The sequence below is a fragment of the Oncorhynchus masou genome, chromosome 32 (genome assembly GCF_036934945.1).
Source record: "Oncorhynchus masou masou isolate Uvic2021 chromosome 32, UVic_Omas_1.1, whole genome shotgun sequence".
Lineage (NCBI taxonomy): Eukaryota > Metazoa > Chordata > Actinopteri > Salmoniformes > Salmonidae > Oncorhynchus > Oncorhynchus masou.
In genome coordinates, this window is record NC_088243.1 from 45001 (window position 1) to 67500 (window position 22500).

Genomic DNA, 22500 nt, shown 5'->3' on the forward strand with positions numbered 1-22500 from the left:
TCGATGTGGATGGGGGGGTGCTCCCTCTGCTGTCCCGTCGATGTGGATAGGGGGTGCTCCCTCTGCTGTCCCGTCGATGTGGATAGGGGGTGCTCCCTCTACTGTCCCGTCGATGTGGATGGGGGTGCTCCCTCTACTGTCCCGTCGATGTGGATGGGGGGGTGCTCCCTCTACTGTCCCATCGATGTGGATGGGGGGGTGCTCCCTCTGCTGTCCCATCGATGTGGATAGGGGGGGTGCTCCCTCTGCTGTCCCGTCGATGTGGATGGGGGGGTGCTCCCTCTGCTGTCCCATCGATGTGGTTGGGGGGGTGCTCCCTCTGCTGTCCCGTCGATGTGGATGGGGGGGTGCTCCCTCTGCTGTCCTGTCGATGTGGATGGGGGGGTGCTCCCTCTGCTGTCCCATCGATGTGGATGGGGGGGTTGCTCCCTCTGCTGTTTACTGAAGTCCCCGATCATCTCCTTTTGTTTTGTTGACATTGAGTGAGAGGTTGTTTTCCTGACACCACACTCCTAGTGCCCTCACCACCTCCCTGTAGGCTGTCTCGATGTTGTTGGCAATCAACCCACAACTGTTTTGTCGTCTGCAAACTTGATGACTGAGTTGGAGGTGTGCATGGCCACGTAGTCATGGGTGAACAGGGAGTAACAGGAGGGGAGGAGGGGTAGACCCAGGGGGCTGAGCACGCACCATTGTGGGGTCCCAGTGTTGAGGATCAGCGAAGTGGAGATGCTGTTTCCTACCTTCACCACCTGGGGGTCGGCCCGTCAAGATGTCCAGTACCCAGTTGCACAGGGCGGGGTTGAGACCCAGGGCCTCCAGCTTAATGATGAGTTTGGAGGGTACTATGTTGCTGAATGCTGAGCTGTAGTCGATGAACAGCATTCTTACATAGGTATTCCTCTTGTCCAGATGGGAAAGGGCAGTGTGATGGTGATTGCATCGTCTGTGGAGGAGGATGGCAGGTAAGGCGGAGGTGATAAGATCCTTGACTAGTCTCAAAGCACTTCATGATGGCAGAAGTGAGTGCGACGGGGGCGGTAGTCATTTAGTTCAGTTATCTTGGGTTTAGGAACAATGGTAGACGTCTTGAAGCATGTGGGGACAGCAGACTGACAGGGTCCGTAAAACACAACCAGCCAGCTGGTCTGCTCTTGCTCTGAGAACGCGGCTAGGGATGCTGTCTGGGCCAGCAACCTTGCGAGGGTTAACACGTTTAAATGTCTTACTCACGTCGGCCACCGAGAAGGAGAGTCCCGCTTGAATTCACGCTTTTGGACACAGCTATTAGCATCCGTTGTTCAACCTCGTGTTGCGTTTTGGGGGTTGCGACGAATCCTCGACCTCGGCTGCAGCATGCGGTCATCTCGTCTGATATGTAAAATTCTTAACTCGCATGTTTTATTTATACCCCAGGGTTTGGTGTTTCCGGCAAGTTCTCTGGGCATATGTAGTTACGAGGTCTGGATTTGACTCCGATCCAACTAAGCCCTGTGGCTGAACCGATTCCAAAATATCCTGGGAGAGGGAGTGCACTACTTTAGACCAGGGCCCGACAGGGAGTGCACTACTTTAGACCAGGGCCCGACAGGGAGTGCACTACTTTAGACCAGGGCCCGACAGGGAGTGCACTACTTTAGACCAGGGCCCGACAGGGAGTGCACTACTTTAGACCAGGGCCCGACAGGGAGTGCACTACTTTAGACCAAGGCCCGACAGGGAGTGCACTACTTTAGACCAGGGCCCGACAGGGAGTGCACTACTTTAGACCAGGGCCCGACAGGGAGTGCACTACTTTAGACCAGGGCCCGACAGGGAGCGCACTACTTTAGACCAGGGCCCGACAGGGAGCGCACTACTTTTTTCCGTGAAACAGAGAATGTTACAATCTCTGATGTCTCTCTGGAAGGCAACCCTTGGCTCTAATTTCGTCTACCTTGTTGTCAAGAGACTGGGCATTGGCGAGTAATATACTCGAAAGGGGTGGGTGGTTCCTTCGAAGTCTGACCAGGAGGCCGCTCCGTCTACTACTTCTGCCGCAACGTTGTTTTGGGTCGACCTCTGGGGTTAGATCCAATGTCCTGGGTTGTGGTGCGAACAAAGAGTCTGCTTCAGGAAAGTCTTATTCCTGGTTGTAATGTTGGTAAGTTGACGACACTCTTACATCCAATTGTTCTTCCCAGCTGTATGTAATAACACTTAAGATTTACGGGGGTAACAGTGTAAGAAATAATACATAAAAAATATATTTAAAAATACCCCATAAGTTTCCTAAGGACTCGAAGCGAGGACACCCATCTCTGTCGGCGTCATCTTGTCACTCTAGAGGAGCTGAATACCAATTACCATCTGGATCTAAATGGTATTAGTTTTCGGGCTGTTTCTCTTCGGGGTCAATGCCTGGTTGCTGTGAAAGGCACTTTATGTGTGTTAAAAAGGGATAGCTATATCAATCTAATTTAAACCAGAATGTAATTTGAGTGACTTGGTTTAAATTGAGTTGTGTGGAACCAGATGTGTGTTTTAAATGCTACGTTACGGCACCCTATTCCCTATATAGTACACTACTGTTGACCAGAGCCCTATTCCCTATATAGAACACTACTGTTGACCAGGACCCTATTCCCTATATAGTACACTACTGTTGACCAGGGCCCTATTCCCTATATTGTACACTACTGTTGACCAGGTGCCATTTGGAACGGGGTTTACAGAGACTAGGTTGTATCCCCGGGCCCCTCGAAAACGTCCAGATTATGAAACATAAATATCCAGTAACATTGAGGAATCTTGGCATAGTTTGTCATGGTGTGGTGGTCCCAGTGGAGCAGCTGTGGAGAATTACACACAGACTCTATACTGTCGTTGTTAGGTGGAGTGCAAAATTACCTCATCCACTTCTCTCCTTGATATCCCGCGTTCCAAATGGCACACCCTTCTCTCTATGGTATACTGCTTTAGACCAGGTTCCCAACAAGGGAGTGCACTACTTTAGACCAGGGCCCCAACAGGGAGTGTACTACTTTAGACCAGGGCCCCAACAGGGAGTGTACAACTTTAAACCAGGGCCCCAACAGGGCGTGCACTACTTTAGACCAGGGCCCCAACAGGGCGTGCACTACTTTAGACCAGGGCCCCAACAGGGCGTGCACTACTTTAGACCAGGGCCCCAACAGGGAGTGTACTACTTTAGACCAGGGCCCCAACAGGGCGTGCACTACTTTAGACCAGGGCCCCAACAGGGCGTGCACTACTTTAGACCAGGGCCCCAACAGGGCGTGCACTACTTTAGTCCAGGGCCCCAACAGGGCGTGCACTACTTTAGTCCAGGGCCCCAACAGGGCGTGCACTACTTTAGACCAGGGCCCCAACAGGGAGTGCACTACTTTAGACCAGGGCCCCAACAGGGAGTGCACTACTTTAGACCAGGGCCCCAACAGGCAATGCACTACTTTAGACCAGGGCCCGACAGGGCGTGTACTACTTTAGACCAGGGCCCCAACAGGGCGTGTACTACTTTAGACCAGGGCCCCAACAGGGCGTGTACTACTTTAGACCAGGGCCCCAACAGGGCGTGTACTACTTTAGACCAGGGCCCGACAGGGGGTGCACTACTTTAGACCAGGGCCCGACAGGGGGTGCACTACTTTAGACCAGGGCCCCAACAGGGCGTGTACTACTTTAGACCAGGGCCCGACAGGGGGTGCACTACTTTAGACCAGGGCCCGACAGGGGGTGCACTACTTTAGACCAGGGCCCCAACAGGGCGTGTACTACTTTAGACCAGGGCCCGACATGGGGTGCACTACTTTAGACCAGGGCCCGACAGGGGGTGCACTACTTTAGACCAGGGCCTGACAGGGAGTGCACTACTACTATATCACTATCTTTTTACTGTCTCGGGCCTTAGGCCCTATATATCACTGTGTCTTCTTACTGTCTCGGGCCTTAGGCCCTATATATCACTGTGTCTTCTTACTGTCTCAGGCCTTAGGCCCTATATATCAAGGAATCAAGGCTATAGAGCAAACAAGCAATTATCACACCACCTAGGTTGTAATATGGCTTGTGGGGCCCAGTGATTTTTACCCATGCACCGCTATTGGTCTATCCATTATATTTACATAATCAGTAGAGTGTTCTATTCTAACAGAAACCAAACTGAGAACGCATGTGCGTAATCCAGCTAAAGACAGTGAGATCTGCTGTGTGCATCAGTCAGAAATGACTCCTCGGAAGGAATTTCACGGCGCTAGGACCGCGCACGGCTCTGTGAATGCGCAAATCCTAGTCAAGCAGAGAAACTGTTCGCTCTCTCTATCGGAATAGCTCGTTACCGGTGAGGCTGTTTGCTGCGGTGCCATAACCGGAGAAGCACTTTTTGCGCACCTCTCCTCCAGCTCCGTCTCCGGTTCCAAAAGAACCACCAAGCGAACCTGAACCGGAGATTAACCACCAGGGGGTTTCAGGACAGAGTTCTCCTTATGGGCTCACAATGCGCAGGATACGGGCCAACGCCATCGCTATCTTGACCGTAGCGTGGATCCTGGGAACATTTTATTACCTGTGGCAGGACAATAAACCGCACTCATCATCATCCTCAGCCTCGCAGCCCCGCGTCGCGGACATCAGGAGACATGCCGACGGCGGGAGGCTGGACATCCACCGAGACGACAGGACCATTCCGTTGATTGTGAGTGACAGATTGAGAGGAGAGCAGAGAAGCGTGATGGGAGAACCGAGAGAGAGAGAGAAGGGGTAGGGAAGCGGCTAGCTGTGGCTGTGCTGCTGCAGGGGAGTGTGCGTTGCATGTTGATGCACAGTGGGTTAACTCTGTTGCTGCTCACCCACCACCTCACCGAGTCTAATATTTGTGTTGAGCGCTGAGAACCTGTGCGTCGACGCTGTGGTCCATTTATTATAAGGAATCTGAACTCTAAATATTCAGTGGTTGAAAACGTGCCCTGTCGTCATACTTGAGTAAAAGTCAAGATACCTTAATAGAAAATGACTCAAGTAAAGTTGAATGTCCCCCAGTAAAATACTACTTGATTATAAGTCTAAAAGTATTTGATTTAAAATATACTTAAATATCAAATGTAAATGTAATTTTAAAAATAGACTTAATTATCAAAAGTAAAAGTATAAATAATAAATAAAAAAATCCCCATATTAAGAGAACCAGACAACACCCTTTTCTTTTTTTATATATATATTTACAGATTATATTTACAGATAGCCAGGGGAACGCTCCAACACTCAGACAGGGGAACGCTCCAACACTCAGACATCATTACAGATAGACAGGGGAACACTCCAACACTCAGACATCACTTACAGATAGACAGGGGAACGCTCCAACACTCAGACATCACTTACAGATAGACAGGGGAACGCTCCAACACTCAGACATCATTTACAGATAGCCAGGGGAACGCTCCAACACTCAGGCATCATTTACAGATAGCCAGGGGAACGCTCCAACACTCAGACATCACTTACAGATAGACAGGGGAACACTCCAACACTTAGACATCACTTACAGATAGACAGGGGAACGCTCCAACACTCAGACATCATTTACAGATAGCCAGGGGAACGCTCCAACACTCAGGCATCATTTACAGATAGCCAGGGGAACGCTCCAACACTCAGACATCATTACAGATAGACAGGGGAACGCTCCAACACTCAGACATCATTTACAGATAGACAGGGGAACGCTCCAACACTCAGACATCACTTACAGATAGACAGGGGAACGCTCCAACACTCAGACATCATTTACAGATAGCCAGGGGAACGCTCCAACACTCAGACATCATTTACAGATAGCCAGGGGAACGCTCCAACACTCAGGCATCATTTACAGATAGCCAGGGGAACGCTCCAACACTCAGACATCATTACAGATAGACAGGGGAACGCTCCAACACTCAGACATCATTTACAGATAGCCAGGGGAACGCTCCAACACTCAGACATCATTTACAGATAGCCAGGGGAACGCTCCAACACTCAGACATCATTACAGATAGACAGGGGAACGCTCCAACACTCAGACATCATTTACAGATAGACAGGGGAACGCTCCAACACTCAGGCATCATTTACAGATGAAGCATTTGTGTTTAGTGAGTCCTCCAGATCAGAGGCAGTAGGGATGACCAGGGATGTTCTCTTGATAAATGTGTGAATTAGACTATTTTCCTGTCCTGCTAAGCATTCGACATGTACTTTTGGGTTTCAGGGAAAATGTATGGAGTAAAAAGTACATTATTTTCTTCAAGAATGTAGTGAAGTAAAAGTTTTCAAAAACATAAATAGTAAAGTACAGATACCCCCATCCCAAAATGTACTTAAGTCAAAATACTTTAAAGTACTACTTAAGTACTTTACACCACTGATAATTTTCATCCATTACGTTGTGCCGGATGTCATGCATTTCAATGAGGGGACATCCACAATGCAATGCCCCCTTGCGGTTGAAGGCTCGGTTGCGAGACTGACACCAGATACCTAAAAACGAATCTAACTCTGCGTCGTCCAGCCAGAGTCCCATTGAAGAACAGGAAGTTACCAAACCACAAGAAGATGAAAATATGTTTTTCAGCTGAGACAATATATTTATATCTGTCTCGATCTTCCAAAAATAAATGTGATTTCTGACGAGAGACACTCTCCTCCATCCTGTGTTACAAACACGACATTTTGTCCTGGCGGGGCTCTGAAGATGACGTCCTGCGTAACACATCACAATGTAAACGGGGCCTTAGAGCATATATAACTGATCTGATCTGTGTTAGAGCGTATATAACTGATCTGATCTGTGTTAGAGCATATAACTGATCTGATCTGTGTTAGAGCGTATATAACTGATCTGATCTGTGTTAGAGCATATATACACTACCATTCAAAGTTTGTGGTCACTTAGAAATAACAGCAAATTGATCAGAAATAAAGTGTAGACATTGTTAATGTTGTAAATGACTATTGTAGCTGGAAATGGCTGATTTTTAATGGAAAATCTACAAAGGTGTTCAGAGGCCCATTATCAGCAACCATCACTCATCACTCCTGTGTTCCAATGGCACGTTGTGTTAGCTAATCCAAATTTATAATTTCAAAAGGATAACTGATCATTAGAAAACCCTTTCGCAATTATGTTAGCACAGCTGAAAACTGTTGTTCTGATTAAAGAAGCAATAAAACTGGCCTTCTTTAGACTAGTTGAGTGTCTGGAGCATCAGCATCTGTGGGTTCGATTACAGGCTCAAAATGGCCAGAAACAAATAGCTTTCTTCTGAAACTCGTCAGTCTATTCTTGTTCTGAGAAATGAAGGCTATTCCATGTGAGACATTGCCAAGAATCTGAAGATCTTGAACAACGCTGTGTACTGCTCCCTTCACAGAACAGCGCAAACTGGCCCTAACCATAATAGAAAGAGGAGTGGGAGGCCCCGGTGCACAACTGAGCAAGAGGACAAGTACATTAGTGTCTAGTTTGAGAAACAGACGCCTCACAAGTCCTCAGCTGGCAGCTTCATTAAATAGTACCTGCAAAACACTAGTCTCAACATCAACAGTGAAGAGGCGACTCCGGGATGCTGGCCTTCTAGGCAGAGTTCCTCTGTCCAGTCTCATTGCCTCTTCACTGTTGACGTTGAGACTTGGGGGATGACCAGTGAAATATACCTGCTGGAGCACGTGCTACGGTTGGGTGTTGCTATGGTGAACAGTGAGATGAGATAAGGCGGAGCTTTACCTAGCAAAACCTATAGATGACCTGGAGCCAGTGGGTTTGGCGAAGAATAGATAAGAATATGTAGTGAGGACCAGCCAACGAGAGCATACAGGTCGCATTGGTGGGTAGTATATGGGGCTTCGGTGACAAAACAGATGGCACTGTGATAGGCTGCATCCAATTTGCTGAGTAGAGTGTTGGAGGGTATTTTGTAAATGACATCACCGAAGTCAAGGATCGGTAGGATAGTCAGTTTTACGAGGGTATGTTTGGCAGCATGAGTGAAGGAGGCTTTGCTGCGAAATAGGAAGCCGATTCTAGATTTAACTTTGGATTGGAGATGCTTATTAATGTGAGTCTGGAAGGAGATTTTACAGTCTAGCCAGACACCTAGGTATTTATAGTTGTCCACATATTCTAAGTCAGAACCGTCCAGAGTAGTGATGATCGTCGGACGGGTGCGGGCAGCGATTGGTTGAAGAGCATGCATTTAGTTTTACTTGCATTTAAGAGCAGTTGGAGGCCACGGAAGGAGAGTTGTATGGCATTGTAGCTCGTTTGGAGGTTAGTTAACACAATGTCCAAAGAGGGGCCAGATGTATACAGAATGGTGTCGTCTGCATAGAGGTGGATCAAAGAATCACCTGCAGCAAGAGCGACATCATTGATATATACAGAGAAAAGAGTCGGCCCAAGAATTGAACCCTGTGGCACCCCATAGAGACTGCCAGAGGTCCGGACAACAGACCCTCCTATTTGACACACTGAACTCTATCAGAGAAGTAGTTGGTGAACCAGCTGAGGCAGTCATTAGAGAAACCAAGGCTGTTGAGTGCCGATAAGAATGTGGTGATTGACAGAGTTGAAAGCCTTGGCAAGGTCGATGAAGATGGCTGCACAGTACTGTCTTTTATCCATGGCTGTTATGATATTGTTTAGGACTTCGAGCGTGGCTGAGGTGCACCCGTGACCAGCTCGGAAACCAGATTGCATAGCAGAGAAGGTACGGTGGGATTCGAAATGGTCTGTTTGTTCACTTGGCTTTCGAAGTATTTAGAAAGGCAGGGCATGATGGATATAGGCTTGTAACAGTTTGGGTCAAGAGTGTCTCCCCCTTTTGAAGAGGGGGATGATGGCGTCCACTTTCCAATCTTTAGGAATCTCAGACTGTACGGAAGAGAGGTTAGAGGTTGCAACAACGGCGGTGGATCATTTTAAGAAAAGAGGGTCCAGATTGTCTCGCCCAGCTGATTTGTAGGATCCAGATTTTGTAGCTCTTTCAGAACATCAGCTGTCTGGATTTGGGTGAAGGAGAAGTGGGGGAGGTTTGGGCCAGTTGCTGTGGGGGGGTGCAGAGCTGTTGGCCAGGGTTGGGGTAGCCAGGTGGAAAGTATAGCCTGCCATAGAGATTTGCTTATTGAAATTCTCGATAATCATGGATTTATGAGTGGTGACAGTGTTTCCTAGTCTCAGTGCAGTGGGCAGCTAAATGCTTCTGGGGCAAAGTTACAAAGTTAATTTTGAAGTCCATGAGTATAAGCCCCTTGAATCTCTCAATCATAGAAGATTACTGCTGGCAGGCATCACTGCCAAGTCAGAGTGGAGACATGTTGGCTGGTTGGGGGAATGGGAGGTTGGGGGTAGAGACATGTTGGCTGGGTGGGGCTGGGTGGGGCTGGGAGGTTGGGGGTGGAGACATGTTGGCTGGGTGGGGGAATGGGAGGTTGGGGGTAGAGACATGTTGGCTGGGTGGGGTTGGGGGAATAGGATGGGAGGTTGGGGGTGGAGGCCAACTGATTTTTTTATTTTCCTGTTTAAACTGAATGTTTTATTTATTAAAATCTGTATATTTTATTTATTACAATTTCTATGTATTTCTTAGTTTTTTATTTTATTTTGAGTAGCAGCCTAATTTGAAATGGATAATGTATCTGTTAAAATGTAGAAATAATAAAAGAATACCAACATACATTAAAAACTTTTTTTTTTAAAGTAACATTATCCAAGGTGCATTCCAGGATATGCTCACATGCATATAGCCCTCTGGCTATGGATAATAAACCTAACCTAACCCTAACACCTAACCCTACCCTAAACCTAACACATAACCTAACCCTAGCCCTAACACCTAACCCAACCCTAAAGTAACACCCAACCCTAAACCTAACACCTAACCCACCCCTAACCCTAAAACCTAACACCTAACCCAACCCTAAACCTAACACCTAACCCTAACACCTAACACAACCCTAAACCAAACACCTAACCCAACCCCAACCCTAACGTAACACCTAACCCAACCCCAACCCTAACGTAACACCTAACCCAACCCCAACCCTAACGTAACACCTAACCCAACCCCAACCCTAACGTAACACCTAACCCAACCCCAACCCTAACGTAACACCTAACCCAACCCCAACCCTAACGTAACACCTAACCCAACCCTAACGTAACACCTAACCCAACCCCAACCTTAACGTAACACCTAACCCAACCCCAACCTTAACGTAACACCCAACCCCAACCTTAACGTAACACCTAACCCAACCCCAACGTAACACCTAACCCAACCCCAACGTAACACCTAACCCAACCCCAACCTTAACGTAACACCTAACCCAACCCCAACACCCAACCCTAACATAACACCTAACCCAACCCCAACACCCAACCCTAACATAACACCTAACCCAACCCGAACATAACCCCTAACCCAACCCCTAACCCAACCCTAACACCTAACCCAACCCCTAACACCTAACCCAACCCGAACATAACACCTAACCCCAACCCCTAACCCCTAACCCAACCCTAACACCTAACCCAACCTGAACATAACACCTAACATAACACCTAACCCAACCCTAACACCCAACCCAACCTGAACATAACACCTAACATAACACCTAACCCAACCCTAACACCCAACCCAACCTGAACATAACACCTAACATAACACCTAACCCAACCCTAACACCCAACCCCTAACCTAACCCAACCCAACACCCAACCCTAAACTTTCCATGAGAGCATCTCAGTAAAGCATGGTACAGGAGCCTGGTTTTCCCCATCTCGCTCTCTCCCTCTTTCTCTGTGTGGTTCCATAACTTCCATGGCAACAGGTGCCCTCCACAACCAGGGTTCATGACATCACTCATGATGAGTAATGTCTTGGCCACATCATGGCTCCTTGCCTGCACTGTTAAAATAGAGAGTCTCAAAACACCATGATTGTGTAATGAAACCAAGTAAAGTATTGTACCTAAACTGAGATCTGATGTTTGTGTTTCAAAACAGAAATGTAGTACTCTGAAACACCCACAGTGGTTCTTGGGGACTGCATGTAGCCTGGCAGTTGGGAGCAGGCAGTCTGGCGGTTGGGAGCAGGCAGCCTGGCGGTTGGGAGCAGGCAGCCTGGCGGTTAAGAGCAGGCAGCCTGGCGGTTAAGAGCAGGCAGCCTGGCGGTTGGGAGCAGGCAGCCTGGCGGTTGGGAGCAGGCAGCCTGGCGGTTGGGAGCAGGCAGCCTGGCGGTTGGGAGCAGGCAGCCTGGCGGTTGGGAGCAGGCAGCCTGGCGGTTGGGAGCAGGCAGCCTGGCGGTTGGGAGCAGGCAGCCTGGCGGTTGGGAGCAGGCAGCCTGGCGGTTGGGAGCAGGCAGCCTGGCGGTTGGGAGCAGGCAGCCTGGCGGTTGGGAGCAGGCAGCCTGGCGGTTGCTGGTTCTAATCTCTGAGCAGGCAAGATGGAAAAATGTGCCCTTCTACCCTTGAGCACGGCAGTTAGCCCCCAACAACATCTGCTCTCTGAGGGGACACATTTTGGTTGAATGCATTCAGTTGTGCAACTGGCTTGGCATAATTTAACCTGATTATAGGTGTTATTAAGGGAGCGTTGTGACATTTCTTTGGGGGGGGGGGGGGGTTCAGTGCATGTAAAACACAGCATCAAAACACAACAGTTTCTCATACAATCAATGGTTTGGAAATGCTAATTATTATTAGCCTAAGTATGTATTGATTGATAAGAGCATATTGACAATATTATTGGTGGAATTCCACCTTTGTTTTTAATGCTTTATTTTGACAGATTAGAAACAGGAGGGGCAGTAAGATCGTACATTTAGTTTACATTTTTACCCACACAGCCACACTGTTAAAAAAAAAGAAAAGAAAAAAGATTTAATGGTGATTTGAAATTGACAAAAAAACAAACAACCTTTATACACTTAATTAAAGTGAATGTAAGTTGTGCAGAGCCCGTGATCAAGCAGTAACCCCCCCAGCATGGACAGGTCACCCCTCTCCCCACCGCAGACCAGGGTTCAATTCCCCGCACCTCTCGGGGAATTGTGCTAACATAATTCCAAAAGGGTTTTCTAATGATAAACTTGGATTAGCTAACACAACGTGCCATTGGAACACAGGAGTGATGGTTGCTGATAATGGACCTCTGTACGCCTATATAGATATTTCATTGAAAAAAAATGTCGTTTTCCAGCTACAGTAATCATTTACAACATTAACAATGTCTACACTGTATTTCTGATCAATTCTATGTTATTTTAATGGACAAAAAATGGACATTTAATGGACATTTCTAAGTGACCCCAAACTTTTGGACGGTAGTGTATAACTTAATCATTTTCACTTTTGAGGATGCCATTTTGTTGTGGCTTCCAAATTGCTGGAAAAAAAAAGAATGAAGTTTGAGTTGATGAAAGCATTGGCCTGTGGTGTTCTATACAGAGTTTGAGCTCAGAGCAGAAAGGTTCACCCCCCCCTGAGTTTCTCAGAGCTGTGGTCGTCACGCTGTGTGTGTTCAGATGGTTTTCCACCCTGGCCCTCTCCCAGGTCATGTGACCCTAATCACAATACCATGGCACCCAGGCTAGACCTTTTAGTCCAATGAGACAAAAGACACAAACAAGGGTTGGACATATAACACTTAACCCACTCACTCTCCCCTCTTACTTTCTCTCTCTCTCTCTCTCTCTCTCTCTCTCTCTCTCTCTCTCTCTCTCTCTCTCTCTATGTTCTGTAACCATGGTAATACATTCGATTCAGTGATGTTATCATAACTCAAAATTACATTACAGCACTGTTTTTGTTTGCTCTGCGGAACAATCTCCTTTGCAACGCTACATTATGAATTTTTCCATGAGCTCAACCTCCCATATCTGGTCCTCCTCCACGCTGTATGTGACTGAATGTTTGGATGCTTATTGAATCAGAATGGTGTGTCTCTGTGTCTGTCTCTCTGTCTCTCTGTGTCTGTCTCTCTGTGTCTGTCTCTCCATGTCTCTGTGTCTGTCTCTCTGTGTCTGTCTCTCTGTGTCTCTGTGTCTGTCTCTCTGTGTCTCTGTGTCTGTCTCTCCGTGTCTCTGTGTCTGTCTCTCTGTGTCTCTCTAGCTGTGTCTGTCTCTCTCTGTCTCTCTCTGTATCTGTCTCTCTCTGTGTCTGTCTCTGTCTGTCTCTCTCTGTGTCTGTCTCTCTGTGTCTCTGTGTCTGTCTCTCTGTGTCTGTCTCTCTCTGTCTCTCTCTGTGTCTGTCTCTGTCTGTCTCTCTCTGTGTCTGTCTCTGTCTGTCTCTCTCTGTGTCTGTCTCTGTCTGTCTCTCTCTCCATCTCTCTGTCTGTCTCTCTGTCTCTCTCTCTATATGCATGTGTAGATGCTTATTGAATCAGAATGGTGTGTGTCTGTCTCTCTGTGTCTGTCTCTCTGTGTCTCTCTCCCTGTGTCTGTGTCTGTCTCTCTCTGTCTCTCTCTGTATCTGTCTCTCTGTCTCTCTCTGTATCTGTCTCTCTGTCTCTCTCTGTCTCTGTCTGTCTCTCTCTGTGTCTGTCTCTGTCTGTCTCTCTCTCCATCTCTCTGTCTGTCTCTCTGTCTCTCTCTCTATATGCATGTGTAGATGCTTATTGAATCAGAATGGTGTGTGTCTGTCTCTTGTTTGTGACTGAATGGGTCTCTGTATGTCCTCTACCACTGGGAATGACTATTAGTTACAACAGAGACTTGAACTTTGTTTACATACTCATCTCATATGTATATACTGTACTCGATACCATCTACTGTATCTTGCCTATGCTGCTCTGTACCATCACTCATTCATATATCCTTATGTACATATTCTTTATCCCCTTACACTGTGTATAAGACAGTAGTTTAGGAATTGTTAGTTAGATTACTTGTTGGTTATTACTGCATTGTCGGAACTAGAAGCACAAGCATTTCGCTACACTCGCATTAACCATGCATAACCATGTGTATGTGACAAATAAAATTTGATTTGATTTTGATTTGAATCCTGCTAGAGAAACCGTTTACCCTGCTAGAGAAACCGTTTACCCTGCTAGAGAAACCGTTTACCCTGCTAGAGAAACCGTTTACCCTGCTAGAGAAACCGTTTACCCTGCTAGAGAAACCGTTTACCCTGCTAGAGAAACCGTTTACCCTGCTAGAGAAACCGTTTACCCTGCTAGAGAAACAGTTTACCCTGCTAGAGAAACTGTTTACCCTGCTAGAGAAACTGTTTACCCTGCTAGAGAAACTGTTTACCCTGCTAGAGAAACCGTTTACCCTGCTAGAGAAACCGTTTACCCTGCTAGAGAAACCTTTTAACCTGCTAGATTGAACACTAGTTACTGCAGAGACTCGAATCCTGCTAGAGAAACATTTTTTAAATCAGTCATGTGGGTTTTTGCCACAACTTTGTGCATGTGTGGGCTTGCACGTCCGGTTGCTCAGTGCTGCAGTGTCAAGGTTAATGAAATGAACTGATCAACTGTGGGACCTTACAGGTAATTCTGTAAGTCCATGCAACTTATTATGTGACTTGTTAAGCACATTTTTACTCCTGAACTTATTTAGGCTTGACATAACCAAGGGGTTGAATACTTATTGACTCAAGACATTTCAATGTCGCTATTTAATCCATTTTCAATTCAATCTGTAACACAACAACATTTGGAAAAAGTCAAGGGGTGTGAATAGTTTCTGAAGGACATGGACTCTACAAGGTGTCCAAAGCGTTCCACAGGGATTCTGGCCCATGTTGACTCTACAAGGTGTCGAAAGCGTTCCACAGGGATGCTGGCCCATGTTGACTCTACAAGGTGTCTAAAGCGTTCCACAGGGATGCTGGTCCATGTTGACTCTACAAGGTGTCGAAAGCGTTCCACAGGAATGCTGGTCCATGTTGACCCTACAAGGTGTCTAAAGCGTTCCACAGGGATGCTGGCCCATGTTGACTCTACAAGGTGTCTAAAGCGTTCCACAGGGATGCTGGCCCATGTCGACTCCAATGCTTTCCACAGTTGTGTCAAGTTGGATGGATGTCCTTTGGGTGGTGGACCATTCTTGATACACATGGGAAACTGTTTAATCGTGAAAAACCCAGCAGCATTGCAGTTCTTGACAAACTCAAACCGGTACGCCTGGCACCTACTACCAAACCCCGTTCAAAGACACATAAATATTAATGTCCTGCCCATTCACCCTCTGAATGACACACATACACATTCCATGTCTCAATTGTCTCAAAGCTTAAAAATCCTACTTTAACCACCTGTCTCCTCCCCTTCATCTACACTGATTGAAGTGGATTTAACAGGTGACATCAATAAGGGATCATAGCTTTCACCTGGATTCACCTGGTCATTCTGTCATGGAAAGAGCAGGTGTTCTTGATGTTTTGTACACTATGTATGTTGTTGTTTATATCCATCCAAGAGCGAACATTTTAAACATCACTGAAGAAAAAACATGGCGCCGGAGGGCTCCTGACCAATTGTGCTATTTTTTGATTTTATTTTTTTGCTGTTTTTTTTGCACATAATGTTTCCACCATCGTTTCCTAAAAAAATAGAAAATAGTTGTTTTTTTTCAGAACAGCGATTACTCACCTCGAACTGGACAAGGATTTTTTTTCCTTAATGAGTCGAATGCGAAGGATAAACTGCTCTTCCCGGACCCAAATACCCGTTTATTCGTATGAAGAGGAGTCGCCGTTAGAGGGCAAAGATCCGGATGTGGATACTCCGCCTTTACCCTCCGTTCTACTGACCAATGTGTATTTACTGGAGAATAAACTGGATGAGCTCTGTTCGAGACTATCCTACCAATGGGACATTAAAAACTGTTATATCTTACGTTTCAGTGAGTCGTGGCTGTATGGATAATATACAGCTGGGTTTTCCATCGGCAGGACAGCTGCCTGCGGTAAGATCAGGGGTGGTGGTGGTGGTGGTGGTGGTGGTGGTGGTGGTGGTGTGTGTTTCTTTTGTCAACAATAGCTGGTGCTGTGATCTCTAATATTAACCTTTTATAACTAGGGGGCAGTATTTTCATTTTTGGATAAAAAAACGTTCCCGTTTTAAACGGGATATTTTGTCACGACAAGATGCTCGACTATGCATATAATTGACAGCTTTGGATAGAAAACACTCTAACATTTCCAAAACTGCAAAGATGTTGTCTGTGAGTGCACCAGAACTGATGTTACAGGCGAAACCCAGATAAAAATCCAACTAGGAAGTGCACCATATTTTGAAAGCTCTGCATGCCAATGACTCCTTATATGGCTGTGAATGGGCTACGAATGAGCTTACGCTTTCTACATATTCCCCAAGGTGTCTACAGCTTTGTGACGTCTTTTTACGCATTTATGTTGAAGAATAGCCGTAAGGGACCACATTGAGCAAGTGGTCACATGATGGCTCCTGCAGAAAATCTTGCGTAAAGTACTGAGGTACCATTTTTCCAATCACTTCTAATGAGAAACCAACTGCCTCGATGGATATATTATCGAATAGATATGTGAAAAACACCTTGAGGATGAATTATAAACCAAATAAATAAATTATAAATAAATCCTAAACAACTTTTGCCATGTTTCTGTCAATGGAGCTAATTTGGAAAACAGTTTGGCGTTGTAATGACGGTCGATTTCTCAGCCAAACGTGGAGAACAAATGGGAGCTATTTCGCCTACAAAAATAATATTTGTGGAAAAAAGGAACATTTACTATCTAACTGGGAGTCTTCTGAGTGAAAACGTCTGAAGTTCTTCAAAGGTAAATGATTTGTAATTTGATTGCTTTTCTTATTTTCGTGAAAATGTTGCCTGCTGCTAGCAGGGCATAATGCTATGCTAGGCTATGATGAATTTTTTTTTTTTTTTGAAAATCTGAGAGGACAGTGTGATTAACAAAAGGCAAAGCTGTGTCTCACTATATTTCATTTGTGATTTTCATGAATAGGAAAATTTTCTAGGGATATTTATGTCCGCTGCATTATGCTAATTAGTTTGAGGCGATGATTACGCTCCCGCATGCGGGATGGGTAGTATCAAGAAGTTTTTAAGGAAGTCCCAAGGTTCTGCTCGCCTGAGGTAGAGTACCTGATGATAAGCTGTAGACCACACTATTTTACCAATAGATTTTTCATCTTCATAGTTGTCTATTTACCACCACAAACCGATGCTGGCACTAAGACGTTGCTCAACCAGCTGATCATAAGGAAACAGGAACATGCTCATCCGGAAGCTGCGATCCTATTGGCCGGGACACTAATCCTGACGCTTATAAGAAATCCCGCTATGCTATCAGATGAACCATCACACGCTCAGCACTAAGACCCCCACTCAACGAGCTGTATAAGGCCATAAGGAAACAAGAAAATGCTTATCCAGAGTTGGCGCTTCTAGTGGCCGGGGACATTAATGCAGGGGAACTTACATCTGTTTGACCTCATTTCTACCAGCATGTCTCATGTGCAACCAGAGGGGAAAGAAATTCTGACCACAGAGACTCTTACAAAGCTCTCCCTCGCCCTCCATTTGGCATATCTGACCATAACTCTATCCTCCAGATGAAGCGGATGCTAAGCTACAGACTGGAATATGTTGGGATGGCATCTGATCATCCAATGGCATTGAGAAGTTTACCACATCAGTCACTGGCTTCATTAATAAGTGCATCGACGACGTCATCCCTACTGTGACCGTAAGTACATATCCCAACCAGAAGTCATGGATTACAGGCAACATCCGCACCGAGCTAAAGGCTAGAGCTGCCGCTCTCAAGAATCCGGACACTTAAGAAATCCCGCTATGCCCTCCGACGAACCATCAAACAGGCAAAGCGTCAATACAGGACTAAGATTGAATCATACTACACCGGCTCTGATGCTTGTCGGATACGGGGTGGCAGGTAGCCTAGTGGTTAGAGCATTGGACTAGTAACCGGAAGGTTGCAAGTTCGAATCCCCCAGCTGACAAGGTACAAATCTGTCGTTCAGCCCCTGAACAGGCAGTTAACCCACTGTTCCTAGGCCGTCATTGAAAATAAGAATTTGTTCTTAACTGACTTGCCTAGTTAAATAAAGGTAAAATAAATTTAAAAAATATGGCAGGGCTTGCAAACGATTACGAAGGGAAACTCAATTATGCATTCCTGCGCCTGTCACTCGACTCATTCATACCAGCGTGACAACTGTTCAGACGTGTGGTCAGGTGCCACAAAAAGGGACTTAGGAAAATTAAAAATAGTCTCAGAACAGCACGACTTGCCCTTAAAAGTACACAGTGTTAACATTAATGACATGCATCTCAATCTCTCTTGGCTCAAAGTGGAAGAGAGATTAAATTTTTGTAAGAAGTGTTGACATGCTGAATGTACCAAGCTGTCTAAACTACTGGCACACAGCTCAGACCCCCATTCATACCCCACAAGACATGCCACCAGAGGTCTCTTCACAGTCCCCAAGTCCAGAACAGACTATGGGAGGTCCACAGTGCTACATAGAGCCATGACTACATGGAACTCTATTCCACAGTACTACATAGAGCCATGACTACATGGAACTCTATTCCACAGTACTACATAGAGCCATGACTACATGGAACTCTATTCCACAGTACTACATGGAACTCTATTCCACAGTGCTACATAGAGCCATGACTACATGGAACTCTATTCCACAGTACTACATAGAGCCATGACTACATGGAACTCTATTCCACAGTGCTACATAGAGCCATGACTACATGGAACTCTATTCCACAGTACTACATAGAGCCATGACTACATGGAACTCTATTCCACAGTGCTACATAGAGCCATGACTACATGGAACTCTATTCCACAGTACTACATAGAGCCATGACTACATGGAACTCTATTCCACAGTACTACATAGAGCCATGACTACATGGAACTCTATTCCACAGTACTACATAGAGCCATGACTATGACTGTGAAGAGAGAGACACACAGGTAATGAACACATACTCACTTTATATTGTAGATATGTAGTGGTATAATGATGTTATGAAGTACGGTTTTATCTTTTGTTTTATATGTAAGTGCTTCATTTGTTTGATCCATAATAAACCCCAGGAAGAGTAGCTGCTGCCTTGACAGGAACTAATGGGGATCCATAATAAACCCCAGGAAGAGTAGCTGCTGCCTTGGCAGGGACTAATGGGGATCCATAATAAACCCCAGGAAGAGTAGCTGCTGTCTTGGCAGGAACTAATGGGGATTCATAATAAACCCCCAGGAAGAGTAGCTGCTGCCTTGGCAGGAACTAATGGGGATCCATAATAAACCCCAGGAAGAGTAGCTGCTGCCTTGGCAGGAACTAATGGGGATCCATAATAAACCCCAGGAAGAGTAGCTGCTGCCTTGGCAGGAACTAATGGGGATCCATAATAAACCCCAGGAAGAGTAGCTGTTGCCTTGGCAGGAACTAATGGGGATCCATAATAAACCCCAGGAAGAGTAGCTGCTGCCTTGGCAGGGACTAATGGGGATCCATAATAAACCCCAGGAAGAGTAGCTGCTGTCTTGGCAGGAACTAATGGGGATTCATAATAAACCCCCAGGAAGAGTAGCTGCTGCCTTGGCAGGAACTAATGGGGATCCATAATAAACCCCAGGAAGAGTAGCTGCTGCCTTGGCAGGGACTAATGGGGATCCATAATAAACCCCAGGAAGAGTAGCTGCTGTCTTGGCAGGAACTAATGGGGATTCATAATAAACCCCCAGGAAGAGTAGCTGCTGCCTTGGCAGGAACTAATGGGGATCCATAATAAACCCCAGGAAGAGTAGCTGCTGCCTTGGCAGGAACTAATGGGGATCCATAATAAACCCCAGGAAGAGTAGCTGCTGCCTTGGCAGGAACTAATGGGGATTCATAATAAACCCCAGGAAGAGTAGCTGCTGCCTTGGCAGGAACTAATGGGGATCCATAATAAACCCCAGGAAGAGTAGCTGCTGCCTTGGCAGGAACTAATGGGGATCCATAATAAACCCCAGGAAGAGTAGCTGCTGCCTTGGCAGGAACTAATGGGGATCCATAATAAACCCCAGGAAGAGTAGCTGCTGCCTTGGCAGGAACTAATGGGGATCCATAATAAACCCCAGGAAGTAGCTGCTGCTACTCTTTGTTTATTATCTGTGCACAGTGACTAGGCAATGTGTCCATGCTTCAAACAGTCATCACATTCCTCTCCTCTTCAATGTATTTTCCTTTCCCCTTTCACTCCTACACCTCCTGCCTCCCCTCTCACTCCTACACCTCCTGCCTCCCCTCTCACGCCTACACCTCCTGCCTCCCCTCTCACTCCTACACCTCCTGCCTCCCCTCTCACGCCTACACCTCCTGCCTCCCCTCTCACTCCTACACCTCCTGCCCCTGACTCTCACTCCTACACCTCCTCTGTCTCCCCTCTCACTCCTACACCTCCTCTGCCTCCCCTCTCACTCCTACACCTCCTCTGCCTCCCCTCTCACTCCTACACCTCCTCTGCCTCCCCTCTCACTCCTACACCTCCTCTGCCTCCCCTCTCACTCCTACACCTCCTCTGCCTCCCCTCTCACTCCTACACCTCCTCTGTCTCCCCTCTCGCTCCTACACCTCCTGTCTCCCTTCTCGCTCCTACACCTCCTGTCTCCCTTCTCGCTCCTACACCTCCTCTGTCTCCCCTCTCGCTCCTACACCTTCTGTCTCCCTTCTCGCTCCTACACCTCCTCTGTCTCCCCTCTCGCTCCTACACCTCCTCTGTCTCCCCTCTCGCTCCTACACCTCCTGCCCCCGACTCTCGCTCCTACACCTCCTGCCTCCCCTCTCGCTCCTACACCTCCTCTGTTTCCCCTCTCACTCCTACACCTCCTGTCTCCCCTCTCACTCCTACACCTCCTCTGTCTCCCCTCTCGCTCCTACACCTCCTGTCTCCCCTCTCGCTCCTACACCTCCTCTGTCTCCCCTCTCGCTCCTACACCTCCTCTGTCTCCCCTCTCGCTCCTACACCTCCTCTGTCTCCCCTCTCGCTCCTACACCTCCTCTGTCTCCCCTCTCGCTCCTACACCTCCTCTGTCTCCCCTCTCTCTAACAGGGTGTCTCAGACCAAATAACGTTAGTCATTCTAGAGATCAATATCTGGGTGTCTCAGACCAAATAACGTTAGTCATTCTAGAGATCAATAACTGGGTGTCTCAGACCAGAGCGGCAGGGTAGCCTAGTGGTTAGAGCGTTGGACTAGTAACCGAAAGGTTGCAAGTTTGAATCCCCGAGCTGACAAGGTACAAATCTGTCGTTCTGCCCCTGAACAGGCAGTTAACCCACTGTTCCTAGGCCGTCATTGAAAATAAGAATTTGTTCTTAACTGACTTGCCTGGTTAAATAAAGGTAAGATAAATAAATAACATCTCAGTCATTGTAGAGATCACTAACTGGGTGTCTCAGATTATGGATCAGGTGGTACAGTATCTAAGCTTTTCAAATGAGGTTGATAAGGTCACCATCAACTGTGTGAAAGACAAAGATGACATCAGTGTTGACATCCATCTTCTAACTCGTAACCCATCTTTCTTGTTTACCTCTACTTCCTGAGTTTTGACCTCTGACTCCTGACCTCTGTGTTTTTGTTCTGCCCCCCTGCAGATGACCCTGTCTCCGTGGGCGGAGCAGCAGCAGCAGGGTCAGCTCATAGGAGTTTCGATGAGAAGGCGTACCTGTTGGAGAAACAGCTGAAGGCGGGAGACGACCCCTACAGAGACCACGCCTTCAACCTGGCTGAGAGCGACCGACTCGGCTCCGAACGGGCCATCAGAGACACACGACACTACAGGTGACTACACACAGACCGACTGGGCTCCTAGCGGGCCATCAGAGACACACGACACTACAGGTTACTACACACAGACCGACTGGGCTCCTAGCGGGCCATCAGAGACACACGGAGCTACAGGTGACTACACACAGACCGACTGGGCTCCTAGCGGGCCATCAGAGACACACGACACTACAGGTGACTACACACAGACCGACTGGGCTCCTAGCGGGCCATCAGAGACACACGGAGCTACAGGTGACTACACACAGACCGACTGGGCTCCTAGCGGGCCATCAGAGACACACGACACTACAGGTGACTACACACAGACCGACTGGGCTCCTAGCGGGCCATCAGAGACACACGACGCTACAGGTTACTACACACAGACCGACTGGGCTCCTAGCGGGCCATCAGAGACACACGACACTACAGGTGACTACACACAGACCGACTGGGCTCCTAGCGGGTCAGAGACACACGACACTACAGGTGACTACACACAGAACGACTGGGCTCCTAGCGGGCCATCAGAGACACACGGCTCTACAGGTGACTACACACAGACCGACTGGGCTCCTAGCGGGTCATCAGAGACACACGACACTACAGGTGACTACACACAGACCGACTGGGCTCCTAGCGG

At 47.2% G+C, this 22500-nt stretch overlaps 1 pseudogene; it reads left to right on the forward strand.

The window, feature by feature from the left end:
* Nucleotides 1–4278: 4278 nt before the first annotated feature.
* Nucleotides 4279–22500, forward strand: part of LOC135525435 (polypeptide N-acetylgalactosaminyltransferase 16-like) — an 81028-nt pseudogene continuing 62806 nt past the window's right edge.